Source organism: Ictidomys tridecemlineatus, chromosome 2, assembly GCF_052094955.1.
Source record: "Ictidomys tridecemlineatus isolate mIctTri1 chromosome 2, mIctTri1.hap1, whole genome shotgun sequence".
NCBI classification, from domain to species: Eukaryota; Metazoa; Chordata; class Mammalia; order Rodentia; family Sciuridae; genus Ictidomys; species Ictidomys tridecemlineatus.
The window spans coordinates 24,484,466-24,504,917 of record NC_135478.1 but is presented as its reverse complement, the minus strand read 5'-3'; the positions used below and the strand labels follow the sequence as shown (position 1 = coordinate 24,504,917).

General features: G+C 43.4%; 1 long non-coding RNA gene and 1 pseudogene across 2 annotated transcripts; one reads left to right on the top strand and one right to left on the bottom strand.

Moving 5' to 3' along the window:
• Window positions 1–5,016: 5,016 nt before the first annotated feature.
• Window positions 5,017–20,232, bottom strand: LOC144375042 (uncharacterized). Of its 2 annotated transcripts, none has more exons than XR_013434348.1 (2): window positions 20,153–20,232; window positions 5,017–8,642 (listed from the first exon to the last, which is right to left on the bottom strand). It is a non-coding gene; the product is annotated as an uncharacterized LOC144375042 (long non-coding RNA). The 2 variants fall into 2 exon arrangements; XR_013434347.1 differs by lacking the exon at window positions 20,153–20,232 and adding an exon at window positions 10,642–15,157.
• LOC120891454 (small ribosomal subunit protein eS4, X isoform-like) lies at window positions 14,790–16,136 on the top strand (annotated as a pseudogene).
• Window positions 20,233–20,452: the final 220 nt, after the last annotated feature.

The following is a 20,452-nucleotide window of genomic DNA, read 5'->3' as shown; positions in this document are numbered from 1 at the left end:
TCTGGGAGAAGTCAAATCTACCTGGAGGCCAATCACATCATCAATCACAAAAATTCTTTAGAAAAAGGCCAGTGTGCTGAGGAAGAACCATAACCAATTTGGCTGTGTAGCGGGCACTATGGTGAATTAAGCAGTCCTACTGAGCAGGTGAGGAGGCTCTGGAGATGCTGTTTCGTCAGGAAATCAAAGATAAAGAATGCCTAACGTGGGATATAAAGGCAGGAGAAAGATACATACTGCCCAAGCTAAATTCAAGGATGAATTACAGAGAAAAAACAAGTACCTTAGTCCATTTGGGCTGCTAAAACACCACAAATAACCATAAATCAGGCAGCTTATAAGGAATAGAAATGTATTTCTCACTGTTCTGAAGCCTAGGACATCCAAATTCTAGGTACCCATAGATTTGGTGTCTGGTAAGGGCCCACTTTCTGGTTTGTAGATGGTGGCTTCTAGCTGTGTCCTCACATGGTGAAAGACACAAGCATCTCTCTAGATTTTCTTTTATAATTCCAATCATGAAAGCTCTTCTCATGGCTATTCAACATATGAACTCTAGAAGGACACAAATGTCCAGACTAGAGCCCCAAATAGACAATTATTAATTTCAAGGAAAACAAAATTTGAACAGAATAGGGAAAATAATCCGTAGTTTACCACTTGTATCATCTCTGAACAGCTGTCTATAGTCATAATAAAGCAAACACTGAATATTGATCTAACTTACACTGCAATATTAGGAGGAAAGGGGACAGGAAGTCTGCATGTGTGCCCTACAGGTGGACATGTGGTTTGTAAAAATGAACTAGATCTTATTCCTTTGGGGGAAATCAATAGGTAATGCCTATTGTTATTTAGAAGGATGATCACAAATACCTAACTATTAGTTGAAAATGATTGCCCCTGGGGAGTGGGGAATGGAAGTGAGTGACAACAGGTAGGCATCTGTGCCAGACATTATAGAATTCCTTGATTCTTTAAACTTTGTGATTTGTAATTTTGATAAGAGTTAATAACTAAATTTTAAAATCATTTGTGAAGGATAATATCAGCTACCTGAAGAAATAATAAAACTAAAGGAATTATCTATAACAGGCTAACATAGTCTCTGAGAATCAGGACAGATTTGTGGTTATAATGAAATAAGGGTCAGTCTAATCAATTGCACTGTCTAAAGAAAGCGTGCCTGGCTGATGGAGGTGCAGTGCAGTGTTGGGAGCCTGGACAAGTCACAGGAGAGCTCTGCAAGGGAGCATTTGCAGTGTGTGTGGAGGCGGGGCTGTCCTAGCCCAGATTCCCCAGAAAAGAGAACTTGAGGCAAAGATTTATATGTGAACATTTTACTGGGAGTGTGATCCCAGGGAAGAAAACGTGAAGGGAAAAGAGTGTGGCACAAAGAAAGGAAAGCAATAAACAGAGGTGGCCACTGCTCAATGCATTAACAATGGAGCTCAGTGGGCATTTGAAATAGAGGTAATTTATCTCCTCCATTTCCTGGATCCAGTGGTCACAGTCTGCTTCACTGGAAGTTAACTCTCCCCTCCTCTGGGAGTAAATGATGATATGAGCTCCTTTACCAGCTGCTGGAGAGTCAGATCCCATGTCCTATGTCATGAAGCTTGCCTAAGTCCTAAAGCATTGACAGGCAGCAGCAGTAGCAAGACAAAGTCCTCACAAAGTCACTGCAGTATTCATCAGAACCCAGAGCCAGGTGCTAGCTACACTGATGAGCTAAGGGCCCACAGAAGTGTCTTGGAGGACCACACAGAAGAGGTGTCTGATACAGAGCTTGGCTCATTAACCACAGCATCTGAGTTCCAAGGTGTAGCCCTCTACATCGGCAACAGATGTATCTAGCCTTAAACCTCTGCATCCAAATTTCATGGCCACCGAAGTTGCTACTGATTGTCATGGCTTTCCCTGTAAAACATCCTCTATTAGTCCATATGTTTATTCTAAGTTTGGCTGTGGGAGTGTGTCCATCCAGGACAGGCTCAGGACTTCCCAGGATAACATCCCAGGCCTTCACTTCATATTTGATGCTAGCAGGAGGCTGCAAAGATAGGACCTCCCTGCCTGTTCAAAAGCAGTGCCTTATCAATTAAATAATCTGACTATCAGCTGTCCCCTGGTGGCCAGGACAACTCAGTGCAGCTTTTCCAATTGTATGGATGTTTGGTGTTTATGGGAACGGAAATTCTCCCATTATGTTCCATTGTCATCCTGTATATAGGACACCTATAAAAACTCAAATCGAGCAATTTTATAGATGTTTTTATAGGTGTCCTACATATATGACGGTGGAACATAATGGGTTAACTTTCTAAAACTTCAGTGAAGTAACGCTGAGGGACAATAGTCAAGAAAATGAAGTTATGCAATTAGTGGTAGCAACGGGGAAAAGAAAAGAAAGCAAGTATCTTTTAAAAGAACAAGATACTTCAACCATGAACTTATAAAAGCAGATTTAAAACGGGGCATTCATTTCAAGTTGCAGAACTCTTTGAGAAATGCAGAATTATGATGAAGTGTAAGATATGATCCATTCTGAAAACAGACCATTTTCTATATACCATTGTGAAACCTATTTTCCCGCTCCCTCCCCACCAATTTTATCATTGTCAAGGGGATTCATTCTTAATCTGCTTGTAACAATGGGCAAAATGCCTTAAATCAATGGGAACCTCTTTGCAGTATTTTCTCTACAATTTTGTTGGAATTACTTTTAAAATGTTAATTTTAAATGCATCTCATGAAGTAGAAGAGATGTACTTTGATTCTCAGCTATTTACATTCTTCTTGATGTGCTCAGTGCAGATTCCTTCAGACATCTAGTTTGTGTGTGTATGGATACTTAACTGTGTGCTCTGAGCCTATCCATTTAAAATACTTTTGATTTTATGTAAATATTTTATTTTGACAATATGACCTTAAGATGTGACATAATGAATTAAAATGCCAGAATTCTGCCTATCAAAAATGTTAACATTTGTTTTTACTGGACCATGGCAAAGGTATGACTTGACATTTGAGAGTTGTTTTTTTTAAAGCTAGTAACACCAAACAAACTATTGCAATCCCAGAAGAAAATTAAATTATAAATTCCAAAAGGACAAAAGTTATTGAGACATACATACATCAAAAAATATTATCTGTCACAATATTTACTCTAATTATTCTCTGGGCTTTCCAATTTAAAATATTTTATATATGCTATGACAGAGACAGATCCATCTACTTAATTTATTGGAGCAATGGCACTCCATTTAATAAGTTTTCTTTTTTATTTGTTTTACATTCATCATATGCCATGTGCTAGACTCTGTACAACATATTCTCTTTAGGTTTCTTAAATTTGCATTTCAATAGTTTAGAAAATCTTGCTTTCTATCATTCTAGATTTATAGTTCCTTGATAAATTATTTCTTTGCTAAATTCCCAGTGCTGTTTTCACTAGCTGGATATTTCCCTTTATTATCATAAAGCATCTGGAGGGCCATCCCCTGTGGCAAGGGTATCACCATTCCATCTTGGAATCTGCTCTCTCTCTCTCTCCACTGGGTGAAGTGGTTTATTAACTGTCAATTTGTAAAGTGCTCTCTGGGATTATCTGATGCAAGATAATAGGAGTGGAAACATATTTCATTGTCTTTTCTGTCCAGCTAGAATTAGCAAGCATAGTATATCATCTTGTAGCATGAGTGGATGAACATTCCAGTGTGTGATTCAGAGTCTCCATCATCTCGTTGTCTATAGTGTCCCAGCTGGATAGTTGTCTCCAGAGTTTGATGGCTTCTTCTGGTGTCACTTTAGTTTAACAGTTGTTATAGGTGTATGTATTTGTACTTACACGGTGTGTGTGTGTGTGTGTGTGTGTGTCTCCATATGCCCAGTTTCTTCATCATCCTCTCTCCGTATTGTTTCCTTTGTGTGGGGGTGCTGGTCATTGACCCAGGGTCTCATGTGTGCCAAACAGGCACTCTACTACTGAGCTACACCCCCAGCTCTCTCTGTTGTTTCCTGTGAATGCATCCAGATTTTCTTTATATACTTATAAGCAAATATGATATGGATTTTTTGATCTGTGTTCATTTTATATACAAAAAGTAGCCTATGATGTATACTATTCTATACTTTGTGTTTTTCCCTCTTAGTTCACAGGGATCATCATTCTTTTTCACTACTGTAATATTGTATTGTTCTAATATGTAAACAAACCATAATTTATGCAATCAGCCTCCTTTTGAGGAAAATTTATGTTCTTTCCAATCTTTTGTTACTACTTCAATAACTAATCCTGTACATTGTCATTTTACCTGAGTGCAAACATAGTTTAGGAGAAATTTCTAAAAATGGAACTGGGAAGACAGCTGGTTGATACGTTTGTAATTTTGACAGATAATGCCAAATTGCCTTCTCTAAGGGCTATACTGACTTACTCCCACCAACAGTGTTCTGGTTCTATTTGATATGTTTTCAATGACTTTATAGATATAGAACACATTTGACCATTACTTGTTTCCTATCTATAAACTTTGAGTCATTGAACACATATTGACCTAGTGCCAACTATGCGCCATGCCCTCTTCTTAGGCCCTGGAGATGCAGCAGTGAACAAAGCTTATACAAATCCCCTTTATAACATCTGTATTGTAAGATAGAGAGGCGGAGGACTAAAGGATGGCATGGAGTATTCTTTCCCGATCATGTAAAGGCAGAGTCACCAATTCAGATGCCACAAGGGACCTTAAATGTGTGAGGGATCAAGGTGAGAAGTCAGAGGAACTGGAGGACGGAAGACACAAGGCCCATGTGAGGGTTGCAGCAGCTAATGGCCTTACGCTATTAGGTCATGAGGAGAGAAAAGGTCTGTGTTGATAGATCTTCTCAATTTTCAAGAAAAACCAGAAATCCAGATTTTCATGTGATGTCTCTCCCATTTTAAATGTTGGAAATTAATTTAAAAATTTAAAAACACTTCAAGGACAACTTATTTCTTTAAATAGAATAGACAAGTTGACACTAAAGTTTTTTATTTGTTCATTTTAGATATACATGACAAAAGAGTGTACTTTGACAAATTATACATACATAGAGTATAACTTATTCTAGTTGAGATCTCCATTCTTGTGGTTTTTATATGATGTGGAGTTTCACACCACCAGTGATACTACAGTTTGTATGAACAAACAAATATGCAAGAATATTTACAAAAATAGTGAGGGGAAATTAAAAAAAACAAAAGCTACCATGGAGATAGGAGACCAGCCCTACTATATATTAAAACATATTTTAAACCCTCTAAACTTAGAACAGTATGGTATTTGTTCATGAATAGACAGAGCATCAGAACAAAATAAAAAGTCTAGAGCTCAACCCCAAAACATAGAAGAGTAGCATACGATATAGGTACAATCTCAAAGACTTACTCTAATAAGTGGTACTAGGACAGTGGGTAGCCATGGAACAGATAAAACCACATTCATACCTCATAAAATCTAAATGGAACAGAGATCTAACTATAAAAGAGAAAATGTACAAATACTGGTATGGATTCCTGCAAAATCTGGGTATAGAGAAAGACTTTCTAACTATGAGTCAAATCTAGTAGCAATAAAGAAACAGATTGATTTAACCACAAAAAAAAAGTAAAACTTTTTTCTGGGCAAAATACACCATAAACAAAATCAAAAATCAAATGACCAAATGGAAGATATTTTCAGTCTATGTTACAGATAAAGGGCTAAATCGTTAATATAGGGGAAAAAAAACTTTCAAAAATGGGAGAGGTGAGATTTTAAAAGGAATAGGAAAATAAGCAAACAACATGAATCAGTGGTTCACTACAAAAGATTAACGTAGGCTTAAGCTTATTTTTTTAAAAAAGGTTCAAATTACAAGGGAAATGCAATTTTAAACTTTTGCCAATCTTTCCTGGGAGATTGGCAAAAAATTAACATAACCACACATTCTACAGGTTATGGGGAAAGTGGCACTCTGCTATGAGGCTGGTGAAAATGCCACTCCACAGAACATGTCTGGAGGAAATGCAATTCCTAGAAAAGATACATATGTTGACCTTTTGACCCAGTTTTCCAGAAGTTTACCCTTAAGATCCTCTTCCAACAACATAGAAAGTAATTACTAGCAGTGTTGTTTTTAATGCAAAATTTGATAAACAGACAAAATGTCATATATGGAAGGGTGGTTGAATAAACCATGGTAAATCCACACAGTGGAGTATGTGCTATGCAATGATAAAGAGAAAGAAAGAGGAAAATCCCTCTGGACTAAAATGGAGTGATTTTCAGGCTATATTGTATTGTTAAGTGAAAAAAGGCACAAATGCATATCTATTGTATGCTACCTTTTATGTGTGAAATGAGAAATAAGAAGAGCAACAACAAAATAAAACACAGGCAAGATAAATCAGAAACTAATGAGACTGGTTACCTAAAGTGGTCAGGTAGAAGCAGGGTAGAGAGGGTGGTGAGGTTGAGACTGAGGTCCAAGGGCAACAACACTTCTCTAGGAATACCTTTCTGTGTAGCTCTCACTTTTGGAATCAAGTTCGTATTACCTAAAAACTAATCATCAATAGGATTGGGGGCAGTGGTGTAAAATGGAATATAAACAGAAAAAAGTTACCCTAGTTTAAGTGTAGAAGAATGAAAGCAAATAACATTTGAATACATTATTTTGACAAAAGGCAAGTTGACTTTTTTTGGATTTGCTTTTGTTATGTGGTGAAATGGGTTAGCAATTCTGAAGCTACTTTCTGGACATTGTAAGTAAGACTGAGTATACATGTATATGTATAAATAATATACCATAGATAATGGGATCAATTTCTCACTATCAGAAGGGAGTTACAAATAAGGCAAAAGTGGTAGCTATATCCCACATGTTTGGGGATAGGAATTTGAGGTGTCTATAAATTCATGGTTTTAGGAGGTAGAGTATAGATAGATGATTGGTTAACAGAGATGTAGACAGGTAGATGGATTGACACAGATAGATGATATATAAACTTACATAGCTGTGTCCATCAAGTGAGCCTAGAATCGATGATACTGCAGTAGCCATGAGCATATCCAGTACCCAGCTCTTGGTTTCTAAATACTATTCTCCATCAAACAGAATGGGGGTTCCTTGGAGAGATGACTGATTCCAGGTTAGTAGAAGGGAAGAACAATATGAGCTTAGAGCATCTCATAGCAGAGAGTAAGGATGAACTCAAAGAAGAAAGGGGATACTCCAAAAACATTCAAAAGCCAAGTTGATCCAATTTCTCTGGACAAACTGGGTCAATCTGGTAACAATAACTGATTCAGGCAAGAATAATGAGAACAAAGATTTTTGTGTGATCTCAAAGTACCTCCCCCATGCCTAGAAAATGCTACAAAGGACAGAATACAAAGGGACAGAATCTGCAGTGTAGAAACCTTAAAGACATTGCCTTAACCAAGTGATCAAGTTGGTGCCACATAGCTACACGTGTGCCTCCTCAGACCACGCAATGCTGAGGATGACACACCACTGTTGAGTGTCTGTGCCCAAATGCACAACCTCAATGTCATCATGAGATTGAAGAAACAATGGAAAAACCCGTACTAAGGGACATTCTACAAAATAACTAGCTTGTAGTTTTCAAAACTATCAAAGTCATGAAGAAATAATAATAATAATAATAATAATAATAATAATAATAATAATAATAATACAGATTAAAGGAAAACAAAGAAATTTGGCAACAGAATCTCTCATTGGATCCTAAACCACAAAAAATCAATTTTCTCTATTGCTTTAAGGGACAGAGTAGGTCTATTAGTGAAATGGGAATATGGTCTATAGATTAGATAATCAAACTGCATCAGTTTCCTGATTTGATAATTGTATTGTGATTACATAAAGGCTGTTTTTGTATTTTAGGAAAATTTGAAGTAAATAGGGTAAGTCCACAGCTTATTTTCAAGCAGTTTCAATAATAAACTGGGGGAATAAACATTGATATTTGAGGAATCTAATTAAAGTTTATAGGAATTCTTTATTTTCATAATGTTTCCTTTGGTCTGTAATTATTATTATTGTTTAAAAGGGGTGTGGCTCAGGGGTAGAGTGCTTGCCTAGCATGTCTGAGGCTCTGCTAACAGATAACAAAGAATAATGACAACAAAACACTGTGAGAGTCTGCACCATACAGGCAAAAAACAACAAGAACAACAACAAATTGTGTCTGCTACTAGTACAGACTGCTGGGCTGGATTTTGCTTCAGTGGCAGTCTCTGGTTTCAAGCTGTTTTCTTGATTTGATCTTAAGCAGTCTTGCTGATAACAACTATTGCCAGTGCATGCTTTGCTGCATCTGGAACTTTTAAACTAGCCTAGCATCAGTGAGGAAGCAAAGACAGCTCTTATATAAATAATCAATTTGACAATAAAGCAGTTGAAATCTGAAGGCAGCTCCAGTCCTCAGGGATGAAAACAAGCGGCTGTGGTCCAGACAGTCTTCCCCCACGGAAGGCCTGCATTTCATTAGCTGCCTCAGAAAGGTGCAAGCAATCTGCCCTTCTGGTTTCTGGTCTCAGACACACACACACACACAGTGCTAGAGGGGTATCTCCCAATCTTTCAGGGCCCCACTGTTGAAGAAAAAAAAAATGTTTATGTAAATAAAGGGGAAAAAGAAACTTTAACTTATAAAGTGAATGAATAAAGTTATGAAAAAAAAGAAAGTAGTTTTTATTATTGAAAAGGGAAATGTTGTTCTTGGCATATCAAGCCTTTCAAGGAGGAAAGAAAACCCAGGTGAGTAGCAGGGCCTCCTTCAGGGCCCCTGTGCAGCTTGAGATGGTTACCTTGGTGCATGCAGCCCAATTTGCCAGAGCTAGGAGGTGCTAACTAAGTTTGCACATTGATCTAAGGGATGTCCATGCTACCTCCCCCTTCCCAGACTTCAATCACTCTTTTCTGCTTATTAACAAGCTCATAGCCCAAGGAGAGCACAGACCAGGCTCCCTGATGGTCCAGGCCTTGGGAGGCAGGGAAGGGCATTCCTGACCGAGGGAAAGGAAGATGCCAAGAACTAAGCACACAATGGATATAACTTTGAGCCTGTCAGATCTCTCTCTTCATATTTCTCTGGGGACAATTCAACAGATATGCAGTCTAGAGTTGTGAGTTTTGCTTCCTGAGGATATCGAAGCCCAGTGAGCACATATATACTAAATTTTGGGTCTCAGGCCGACTTTTTCAGGATGCATCTCAGCCTGACTATCTGCTACTCACCCCAAATAAACACATCTCCACTCAGGTTGAAGGGTGCTATTATTATTTATCCCAGAGTAATTTTCTAAATTTTTGTCAATGCCATCCCTTCTTCAAACAAATCTAGTAGAATCCTTTTCTAAGCCACCTACTTAAATGTAAAATATTGGCAGGAGCTAAGAGGCAAGATCTGGAAAGTCTCCCAGAGACCTGGCTATAATCTTGAGCAGCGGCTTCCTGGACAGAAAGGAGACCCAGGTACGAGGGTAGTCATTGTCATCTCATCTCCACACGCCAGTTGTGTGACTGAGCAAGCCACTTAACCTCACTAAGCCTGTGTCCTCATCTGTAAAATGTCATTATTCATCTCTGTCTCCAAGAGGGGTATTGAAGGCTGAGTCCCGTGACAGGGCTTTATACATCTCCAGCTGCCTTAGGATCTATCCAAACCAGGGGAGCATACTCTCTACACCCATTCCCCATAGCTGATTGAACCATGCTGATTGGACTACCTCTGTCATTTGTGGCACGAGAGAATTAAGTGGGACCCCCCCACACCATCTAATCTAATGAGGCTGAAAGACCAGGTTCAAACTTAAAATGATCAGACTTCTTAAGAGTGCTGCACTGGGAGACAACATAGAAAGCATCAGGCCCAGCTCCTGGTCTACCACCAACCTCCCTTCTCCCTGACATGTGAGTCTATGCTCATGCAGGTAGGCTCTTCCACAGCAGATATGTTCAAGCTGCATCTTCACCCCACTCCACTCTGAGAATAACCACCTTTTAACCTCTCCTCACCATAGTATGATTTGCCTTCAAGAAACAGATCTGCTGAAGAGATTCCTATCCCTCTTAGAAGTGGGTTCAGAGCTGTTTGGATAGGAGCTTCTAGAGTCTGGGTACCCAAAGTACATTCTATAACAGGACTGTGGTTGCATAAACTTCACATAGTATCCTGCAAATTTCTCATTCCATGAAGAAGAGGACAAAGGCTTGAATGAACCCCTCCTGGTCATGTCTAAGAGCAACACTAGGGATCAGATTAGTCACCTAATTTGTAAACAGCCCAATCACCAACTGACCTGTGATCCCTGAGATGGGCTGGCATGAAGAGCTCTGCCCAGAGAGGAAAAGTGGAGAACTGGACTGTATTTTCCAAAATTGACCAAATATTTCAATTAACATGCTCTTCTAACGCCTCACCACACCCCTTCAGGAAGTAGAGGCTACTTCTTCCCCTGAACCCAGGCAGGGCTTTGTGGTTGTTTTGGTGAACAGAATGCAACAGAAATGACACCGAGTAATTTCTGAGCCTTGATTATAAGATGTGATATGGCTTCCACTTGGGACTCTTGTTCAGAGGACACCCACCTTGAAACTCAGCCACCAGATCATGAGGAAGCTCAGGCCACTGGAGAAACCCCTATTTAAAAACATAGTGTTTATTATTGTTATTATTCAGATCTGGTGAAGTCAATAGGAAAACAGGAGACATTGAAGAGACAGTATGTTACACACTGAAAGAAGAGGGAACATCACGCCATGGGGGCCTCCAAGGAAAGAAGTATCAAGATTGATCCAGAAGCCAGAGGAGGGGAAATCAGGGTAAGAGCCTTTATTGCAGTTTCCACAGGAAGGAACAGGTGAGACAGGGTACAGATTCAGGACCTGCAAGTTTAAATCATTTCAGCAGCCCTGGGGCATAGGGGTTGTCCCAAATTATCCAGTTCTGGGGTTTCTAGGTCAAGAATATAGGGGTCCCTGGAACATAATTGTTTGGTGAAGCTCTAGATTGGTTGCTTTTCATATGAAAGACACCCTCACAGGTGAGTTGTTTGCCAGGAATCATCTCTGAAAGGGATAATATCTCCAAGGTCAGCAAGACTTGCAAGATATTAAAACATCAGCATATGAAAAGTAAGACTTGGCTAAACACAATCATTTGTAGGTGTCCCAGTAAATGTCCAAAGGTCTCAACTGAGAGCCAGCATCAGCGTGGCATGTGAGAAAGTAAGGCTTCAGATGATTCCAGCACTCAGCCTCCCAGCACCACAGGTGAGCAGGATGAGCTATCCCCACCAAGCCTTGCCCAAATTGCAAGCCCATAGGCATATAAATAGTTTTGCTTTTTTTAAGGCACTAATTTTGGGGTTAATTTTTTTTGCACATCCATAATCACTTGAAAAATGGTAATGAATTTAGCCAAACTAATTTTTTTTCTCTCTCTCCAGAATTTAAAGTAGGAAAATTACTGAATTGTTAACAGGAAGATAAATGGTCAGACCAAAAGAGAAGCAGAGATGCGGGATGCAGCTGTGTCACATTCATTACAAATGACTTGTCTGGGGTATCAGGAATTCTGGTCAGGAGTGGCCCTGGCCCTGAATGACCCAGTTTCCAGAGCTCAGCTGTGGGGCCTGGTCACCCTGAAGCCTGACAGGTAATAGGTTTCTCCATGGTCTGTGCTAGGTTGCTGGGAGGCCTTGGATGGGCAGAGACCCGAGCTGCAGGACCTTCCTACTGGTCCTTCCCTGAGAGTCTCCATTCCTTGTAGCCAAGGAGGCCTCTCATCTTTGGGGGCACATGGTACCCAGCCAGAGCTTGGTATACAATAAGCTGGTAGATGGGGGCCACACCTCCCTTCATTTATCTTATCAAAAGCCATCAGGGACTCATAGACAGTGGACATTATGAAGCTCTGGGTCTAGCAAAATCCAGATGGATAGTATCTCAATTTCTCCAAAATGCAGTTTTTAATAGGAAGGTCTTAGGGAGGTCTCCCTAAGATCTCCCAGTAAGTCCTGGTGAAAAGTAGACATTATCTTTAGTGGCTCCTTTGCTCTCACTTGTGATTATGCTCATAAGGGAGGCTCTGAGAGTCTGTCCAGAACTAAGAGGGCAGGAGGCTACATTTGAGGACAGCCGAAGGGGTAGGATAGTGCTTGTCAGGTCTGCCACTTGGGAAGATGGGAGGGAAACAGGCAGCACCAACATAGAGAAACCAGCCTGGGCAGACTCGACGTTATCACGTGGACCTTGTGTCCTGACATGTATATGAGCCTGTGTGCAAGTGAGCATGTAGCCGCATGTGCCAAGATGTGCATCTAAGGCCAAAGCTGCCTGGCCAGGGCCCCACCCATGGGAATGGTGCCAGTGGGAGGTTCTGCCACAGGCAGCCTCCTGTCAAAGCTGGTACTATAAATGACTTGAGAAGGCAGCAGTCTTTCCTTCCAGTGGGGCTGTGCATGCGTGCGAAAACACACACACATACACACACACACACACACACACATGGCACTATGATTGTGCTTTATCAGCAGCCTGGGAATGATGCAAACTTTGGCCATTATCTGCTCTGTCTACCTGCAATCCAACACAGCCCATATTGGCAGAGACCACCAGAAACCTATGACTGAGCCAGACCTCAGGACCTGGGAAGTTTGGGTGAGAGAGGCCATAGATGTTAGTAGCCAAGCAACAGTAGCCTCTATCATCCTGGCCAGGTGATAGCTGGTACCTAAGATATGTAAGAGGCATTAAAGGACAATCCATGTGGTAGCTAAAAGTATGAGGTCCCACCTCAAGGGGCTCAGAGTCAACTAAAGACTCTTTTTTTTAAACGTTGTTGATAGACCTTTATTTTATTCATTTATTTGTATGTAGTACTGAGAATCAAACCCAGTGCCTCACACATGTCAGGCAAGCACTCTACCATTGAGCCACAACCCCAGACCAAGACTCCGTTCTTTCAAGAGATTAAACCACTCCTGGGTTGAGGGCACATAGGGCCTTCCTACATTGCTCCAGGGGTTATTCCTTTGTAATAAGGTTTCAGGGTGGGGCATGTCTTCCCCCAAACCCAGGATCCCTGGGGCTGAGTCTAGAGCAGTGCTCTTTTTTGTACAAAAGTTCTCTGGGTAGGGCAAGGCTGGAATTTTGCAGGTAGTAGGAAAGAGAAAAGCATATTCTCCATCGAGTCTTCTTGGGTTTTGGGGTACCCTGATAATGTTTCATCTCAGTCCCAAGGGTTCAGAGTCTATCTCAGATCAGACTTTGTCTTGCTCTCAAATTCCCCAAAGCACTTTGTAACCACCAACTTTAGACCAAATGTCCTTTTCTCCTCAGTGCTCAGGAGTCCTGGCTGGCTGCCCTTTTCTCCTATGCCAGTAGCCAGCGTCCACTCTTCCTTTTCAACTCCCTCTTCCAAGATTGGCTGCCAAATGGGGCACATCACTCCAGGTCCCCTGCTCTCTAACCTTCCAGACAAGCACACAGGTCCTCACATTCCTGAGGTCTTTCCTGTTAATACCCTGGGGAAAACTGACAAGATGAGCAAATCATGTCAGCTGGGTGGAGTGGGAGATATGACTGGACCCACTCTGGCTATGACATACCCCAAAGAGCTGGCGGGTAGACAAGTCTTTTTCCATATCCAGCTAAACACCAAAAAGACCTTACAACATGGTAGCCACCAGGGGGCAGGCTGTACCTGCTGGACCACTGACCCATTTGAGGCCCTGTTTTTGATAATATCAGTCGGTGGGAAGGATGCTGTACAACAGTAAGACCTGGGGTCAGGTGGATGACATCCTTGGTGATAAGGATAGGAGAAGATAAATAGGAAGCCCTAGGTGCCGTGGACATAGGCATTTGATTGAAAGAACCCGTATGTGATGGTGAGGGCTAGTATTGGTAAGGAAGGATAGGGATACTGAAGAAACAAGGTTTCAAGGGCAAAACAATAGCTGTTGGAGACCCCTTAGAGATGATGTCCTATAGAATCTTGAGTGGGAGCTAGGTATCTAGGTATCCGTCTGGTTTCCTAGCAACACTTCAATCTTCCTGGTCCAGCTGGAGTTAATTTCTCACCCCTCACCCACCCACCAAGGACTACCACTTCCTTGTTTCAGGTATACTACTTCCAGACCATTCCAGCCTGGCATATAACCATTCTTTGGTGACATGAGCTAACAGCATCCCCATGGTTGCTTAACTGATTTGAGTTTTCACTTCAACCCACAGATCTGCTCTAGTTTCTTAAATGGTACCTGTTCTTTGCTCAGGAAATCATCAGAGGCTCCATATTATGCAGGTTAAATTCTAAAGTCAACTGGATCTTTGGGACCCCAATCTCTTCCTTTATCATGTTGTACTGCTCCTTGATGCAGCCTTCTCTGTGGATCCTGGATGAAAAATTCCTCTCACTGAGAAAATTGAGACCTCTGAAAAGGACTTTTAGCATCATCTCTTCTATGGTGACTCCCTGAACTGCCAGAATAAATCAGCTCTACTCTACTGCCCACTGATTTTTTCCTCTGCCTACTCTATCCACTAAGCTGTGGGCCCCTTGAGTGCTTTGTGCACTGTATTTGACCCAAGCCTGGCATACTGAAGGCACCAGATGCATATCCCTCTGGGACTGACTGCAGACTCTGGGCCTAGTGCACAACAGGAGAGCAGGGTTGCTATCTACAGAACCTCATTCATGTCCAAAAGTGACTCCAAAATAGAGACCTGTGGGCAGGATCTGTTGTGTATCCACTTGACTAACCACCAGGAGTCTCTGCCTAGATCTTACTTCCCTCCTTTCTCAGCAGGAGACCTGCTGCCTCCTCTTGAAAGGATCTGGGAAGACTAATCCAGCTAGTTAGTCTAGTAAAGCTAGTCAGAAAAACAGAGATCCAAAGACAGAGTAGCACACACAAAAAAACAGAGAAGAGACAAAGCAGATCAAGAACAGCATGGAGCACACAGGAAGAAGGAGGCCTCTTTCTGTGCCTAGAGCCGCCATGGCTCACGGTCCCAAGAAGCATCTGAAGCAGTGGGTAGCAGCTCCAAAGTATTGGATGCTGGATTAAACTGACTGGTGTGTTTGCTTCTCATCCATCCACTGGTCCCCACAAGCTGAGAGAACATCTTCCTCTCATCATTTTTCTAAGGAACAGAGTTAAGTATGCCCTGACAGGAGATGAAGTAAGACAGATTTGCATTCAGCACTTCATTAAGATTGATGGCAAAGTCCAAACTGATATAACATACCACACCAGTTTTATAGATGTCATCAGCATTGATGAGACTGGAAAGAATTTCTGTCTGATCTGTGACACCAAGGGTCATTTTGCTGTTCATCATATTACACCTGAGAAGGCCAAGTACACATTGTGCAAAGTGAGAAATTATCTTTGTGGGCACAAAGGAATCCCTCTTCTAGTGACTCATGATGCTCAAACCATTTGCTACCCTGATCCCCTAATCAAAGTGAATGATACCATTCAGATTGATTTGGAGACTGGCAAGATTACCGATTTCATCAAGTTTGACACTGGTAACATGTGTATGGTAACTGGAGGTGCTAATTTGGGAAGAATTGGTGTGACTGCTGAGAGAGAGAGAGAGAGAGAGAGAGAGAGAGAGAGAGAGAGAGAGAGAGAGAGAGAGAAAAGGGAGGGGGATAGGGGGAGGAAGGAGGGAAGAAGGCAGGGGGGAGGGAGGAGGGGGATGCAGGGAAGGAGAGAGAGAAAGAGATAGATAGACAGAGATATAGAGATAGATAAATAAATAGATTGATCCTGGCTATTTTGATGTGGTTCATGTGAAAGATGCCAGTGGCAACAGCTTTGCCACCCGGCTCTCCAACGTTTTTGTTATTAGCAAAGGAAACAAACCATGGATTTCTCTTCCATGAGGAAAAGGAATCTGCCTTACTATTGCTGAAGAAAGAGACAAGAGACTGGCAACCAAGCAGAGCAGTGGCTGAAATAAATGATCTCTAGGTGATATGCCTTTGTACTTAATTAAAGAAAATATAGCAGGATGAGGGGAAAAAAACAACATGGAGGAGAAATTCAAGTATGGAGGGTAGTCAGGAGCAGTCTGGAAATGACAGATGCAGTGAGCATCTCAGAAGACCCTCAACTCTTTACCTGGGTGCCCAAGCCAGAAAGCAGGAGGCCATTTCCTCCTTGCTCATCCCTCATTCCTCAAACCCAATTGTAGGCAAGACTTGTTCATCTTCCCTCCAAAATATATCAGGAGTCTACCCAGCCCTTTCCATCCCACAAATGTCATCATCTTTATATATTAATGCAGCATCTTCTGTATGTTTCCCTGCCTCTTGCATTGTCCCAACACACTCTGTTAATCTGCAGGAATTTTCTAAACACTGTCTGATTATGTCACTTCCATTCCCCACTCCCTAAATCAAGCCCAGATGTGTTTCCTGGTGTAGAAGGCTTTGCTTGATCTGGGCTCTATCCATCACCAAAACCCTAAACCTAGCCATTTTAAATTTTGATCCCAATGTCCAGTCTTCAGGGGCAACCTCACTCACTGCTCACCCTAGTATCCTTACAAGAGTCTTATCTCTACTTTAATAGTCCACCTATCCCACCCAAATCAGAGCTCTACTCTAGGGCTCTAACAGTCTCTAGTCCAGGATGTCATCACCAATATGTCTGACTTTCCTATCTGTTCCTATCTTTGGCCTTTTGGGACCAAGTTCACCAGCCCTAGCCTTATGTTCCCCTGTCCTTGGCATCCCAATCTCTTCTCTGTCACTCTTTGCAGCACTTTCTTTATAGGGTCATGGTCCTTCCTATGTTTTCTATTTGCCTTTTTTTTTTTTAAATGTTATCTGCTAGTTTTCAGTTTGAAAATATATTTAAATAAAAATTAAGTTAAACATGACACCTGTTCTTGTACAAGTGGAGCAAGGTCACTGTATGATGGGAGTCTGGGAATTGTGACTTTCACCAACACTTTGGTGATCTTTCTAGATCCCTCAGACCCTTTTTACTGTTTCTGGGCCTCCCTCTCTGGGGATTGTTATGTGTTGACTTCCAATGGCTGTCTTCTAGTTGCTGGGGCCACTCTGCTCAAATTCCCAGAGAGCCCTTAAATGGTTGGAGGCTTAAGGCCCCAAATGACCCTTAGCCATGATGACTGACTTGTGTGAGGGAATAAGCTCAACTCCTTAATTCTCACTTTGGACAATGCTAAGATTCTCAGTGCCTAGAACAGAACCTACCACACAGAAGGCACTCAATAAATGTTTATTGAATGAACAATTGTCAATCATATCCTTTAAAATTTCTGGAATTTTTATCATTCTTGGGTCTTTCTCATCCAAGATCAAAAAGAATTGGCTGAAATCTATTTTGGTATATTTGCTAATTTTTATATTTAATTATTTGATTGATCTTGAATATACAGTAAGAACTACAGTAATGACATATTTTCTCTTCATGGATAATCAAGTTGTTCCAATAAATTTTAAATGTTTCCTTCACGTATAAAACCAAGATGTTGTGTTATTTAAGACCCTTTTAGTAAGGTGTTATCATTTATAATGACCTTTTAGTAAGGTGCAATCATTTATAATGACATTTAACCACGATTATGTCACCATATGGAAAAATGTAACCAAGAATTTTAAACACTTTATAGCTACATAAAAATTTAGTCAGCATACAATTAAGGACAAGGGAAATGGAGGAAAATAAAGATAGATTTAAGGATAGGATAAGATTTTTCTTTGATTTCTATTAATATTTATAAAGTAAATAATAAATTGAAATTTTAAATGAAGCATATGGAAAGGAACAAGGGCTTTAAAAGACAGCTGTTTTCCTGCATGGGCCTGAGATGAAGGTTGAGAGGTGATCTCATGAAGGTGAGGATGGTGGAGGTTGCAGGTGAGGGAAAATTGTTACTAAAGTGTTCCAAGGAGTCACTGCTGCAGAAAAGGCCAAACCATACAGACTCCACACGTGAAAATCACTTCCTGTGGCTCTGTACTCCTAAGGACTGTCGAGTTCCTTCCTACCCTTGGTAAACTGAACAGAACTTTTGGAAGTACCTTCACCCTCCTGCCTCCAAAGGAATACCAGCCTTATCCACATGGACAGTGAGTCCCAGTGTTCCCATCAGCTGACTCTTGCTGATGGACTATTTGGGATGCCTCATCAACCAGAGAGCAGAGACACTGATCTCTGTGGAGATATACCAAAACTTGTAGAACTGTATCCCTAGAACCTCCCCAAACACCTATCTCTGTAAGGTCCCCTTCTGACTCCTTAGAATTCAGTAGTCTTTTTCAATTTAATTCAGAGAACATCTGAGTTCACCAGGCCGCCAGTCACACCCTCAGAACATGAAGGGGCATCAAAAGCTGGGACAAAAGAAGTCCTGGGTGTCCCGCACCTAATTCAGTTTGTAATTGGGAAGGTTAGCGAGGTCATGCCCTTGAGCCTTGTCTACTTAAACCTAGGCTTCTCTTCCTAACCAAAAGGGCATTTCAATCTTCTTGGCTCAGCTGCCCCAGGTTACTCACTGGGATCCCAAAGTTGTCCTTAGAAGAACAGCTACTCATGGGTGAGCATACTTCAAGGGCAGTTGTCATTAGCCATCCATCCCCACCTCCATGCAGTGCCAGAATGCCACTGTGGTCTTGGATTTGAGGGCAAAACACCCACCTCTTGACTAACAATTACATTTTACAGCAGGTCTGCTTAAGTGCTTTCCTACCTGCCTAATCTCTGCAGCCTTGTCCCAGGTCTCTCTCCAAAGAGGAGAGTGAGGTCTTTGGACTGACCTCTAGCAGAATCGCTTCAGGAAGTGTCTTTAAAACTTTGGCTCACTGGTCCCCCGGGGGAAGCACATGACCGGACTGAGTCCAGATCCAGGCTTGCGGGAGGCGGAAAATTTGGAAAGGTCCTGTCAGCCTCGCCTGCTGAAAGTCCCAGGGCTCAGGGAGGACTTGCCCTCAAGGCCCAAAGCGCGCGCTCTAGGCAGCGAGAGGAGGCCTGGAGTTCTCAGCCAGGCCGCCCACTCAGCCCCGCCCACCTACGTCACGCTCCGCCGGCCCGCCCAAGCTCTCTTGATTGGTGGAGAGTGAGCGAGAGCGCACCCCCCCACACACACCACCCGCCCTCCTGCGGCACTGCCCCGCCCACTGGCTTACTGGGCAGTGAATGTGGCCCGCAAGTTGGAACGAGAATGCGCTGATGCCTTAGGGATGAGACCCTCCGAGGCGGAGGGGGCGCTTTCTTGTCCTGTCCACTTTCTGGCCGTCGACCCAGGCCTGACTGTGGTCGGTTTCCCGGCACATGCACCTTCCTTGTCCAGCGCGGCCCACCAGAGGCCCCTTTCACTCTTCAGCCCTCAACAGGGCCCCCAGACCACCTAGCTGCGAATCGCCCGGAAATGCCCATTGCCCAGGTTTTTTCGGTGTCGTAGATCCTCGAAGTCCTGCCGCCCCGCAAGTGGGCTTGGCTCGAGTGCTGATGCGGGTTCTGCCCGGGTCTACAGACTTCCCGGCGGGACATTTCTCGCCCTCGCATCCGGGGACCCTTCTACCACCCCACGTCACTCCCGGGTCTCACCGAAACTTTCCCGCATTCCCCTGATGCTCAGCGTCCCAGGGTCCCTCCGCGGGCCGCCTAGGTATGAAGGAGCACTGCCTTGCAGCCCGGGCCTCCGCGCCCACGCACCTGGCGGGTCGGTTACAGTGCCAGGACGCCCCTCACCCAGCATCCCCCACCGACCCCAGATGTCTACGAGACTCTGGCCTTGTTCGGGTAAACACCCGGTCTCGGGTGCCGTCGCTCTTGCCTCCTCGAGATTCCGCCTCAGCCCGCGGGCCCCCACACCGCGCCGAATGCCACCCACCCACCAGCGGGCCTCTGCCAGTCCATCCCCACGCCCCTCGTCCCACGCATCTGCCCCAGGCTCATCCCCCAGCCCTCACTCCATTCGTTTGCTCAGGTTTCCCGACACCCATCCCAGAACCCCTCTGACGCCCCCTCACCCCAAGCCTGCGCCCCACCCATCTGCCCCAGACCCCACCCCTTGCGCGGGGACGCCCCCTCCCGCCTCCACTCACCGCCCGCGTCTCGGCCCCGCGCCCCTCTCCCCCCGGGCCGGCGGGCAGCGCCGGCGGCGGCGGTGGAGGCCGGTCCCCGGGCCGGGATACACCCACCCGCCCGCCCTCCTTCCTTCCCTCCCTCCCTCCTTCCCTTCCTCCCTCCTTCCCTCCCTCCCGCCCGCCCGCCCTCGCTCCTCGCTCGCTCCTTCCCTCTCGGCCGCCCGCCCGCCGGCTCCCGCTTCCCGCGGCGCCGGGCCTCCCGCTCCGCCTCCTCGTGCGCGGCTCTCCCGGGCGCGGCTCCGGGGTTCATGGTGACGA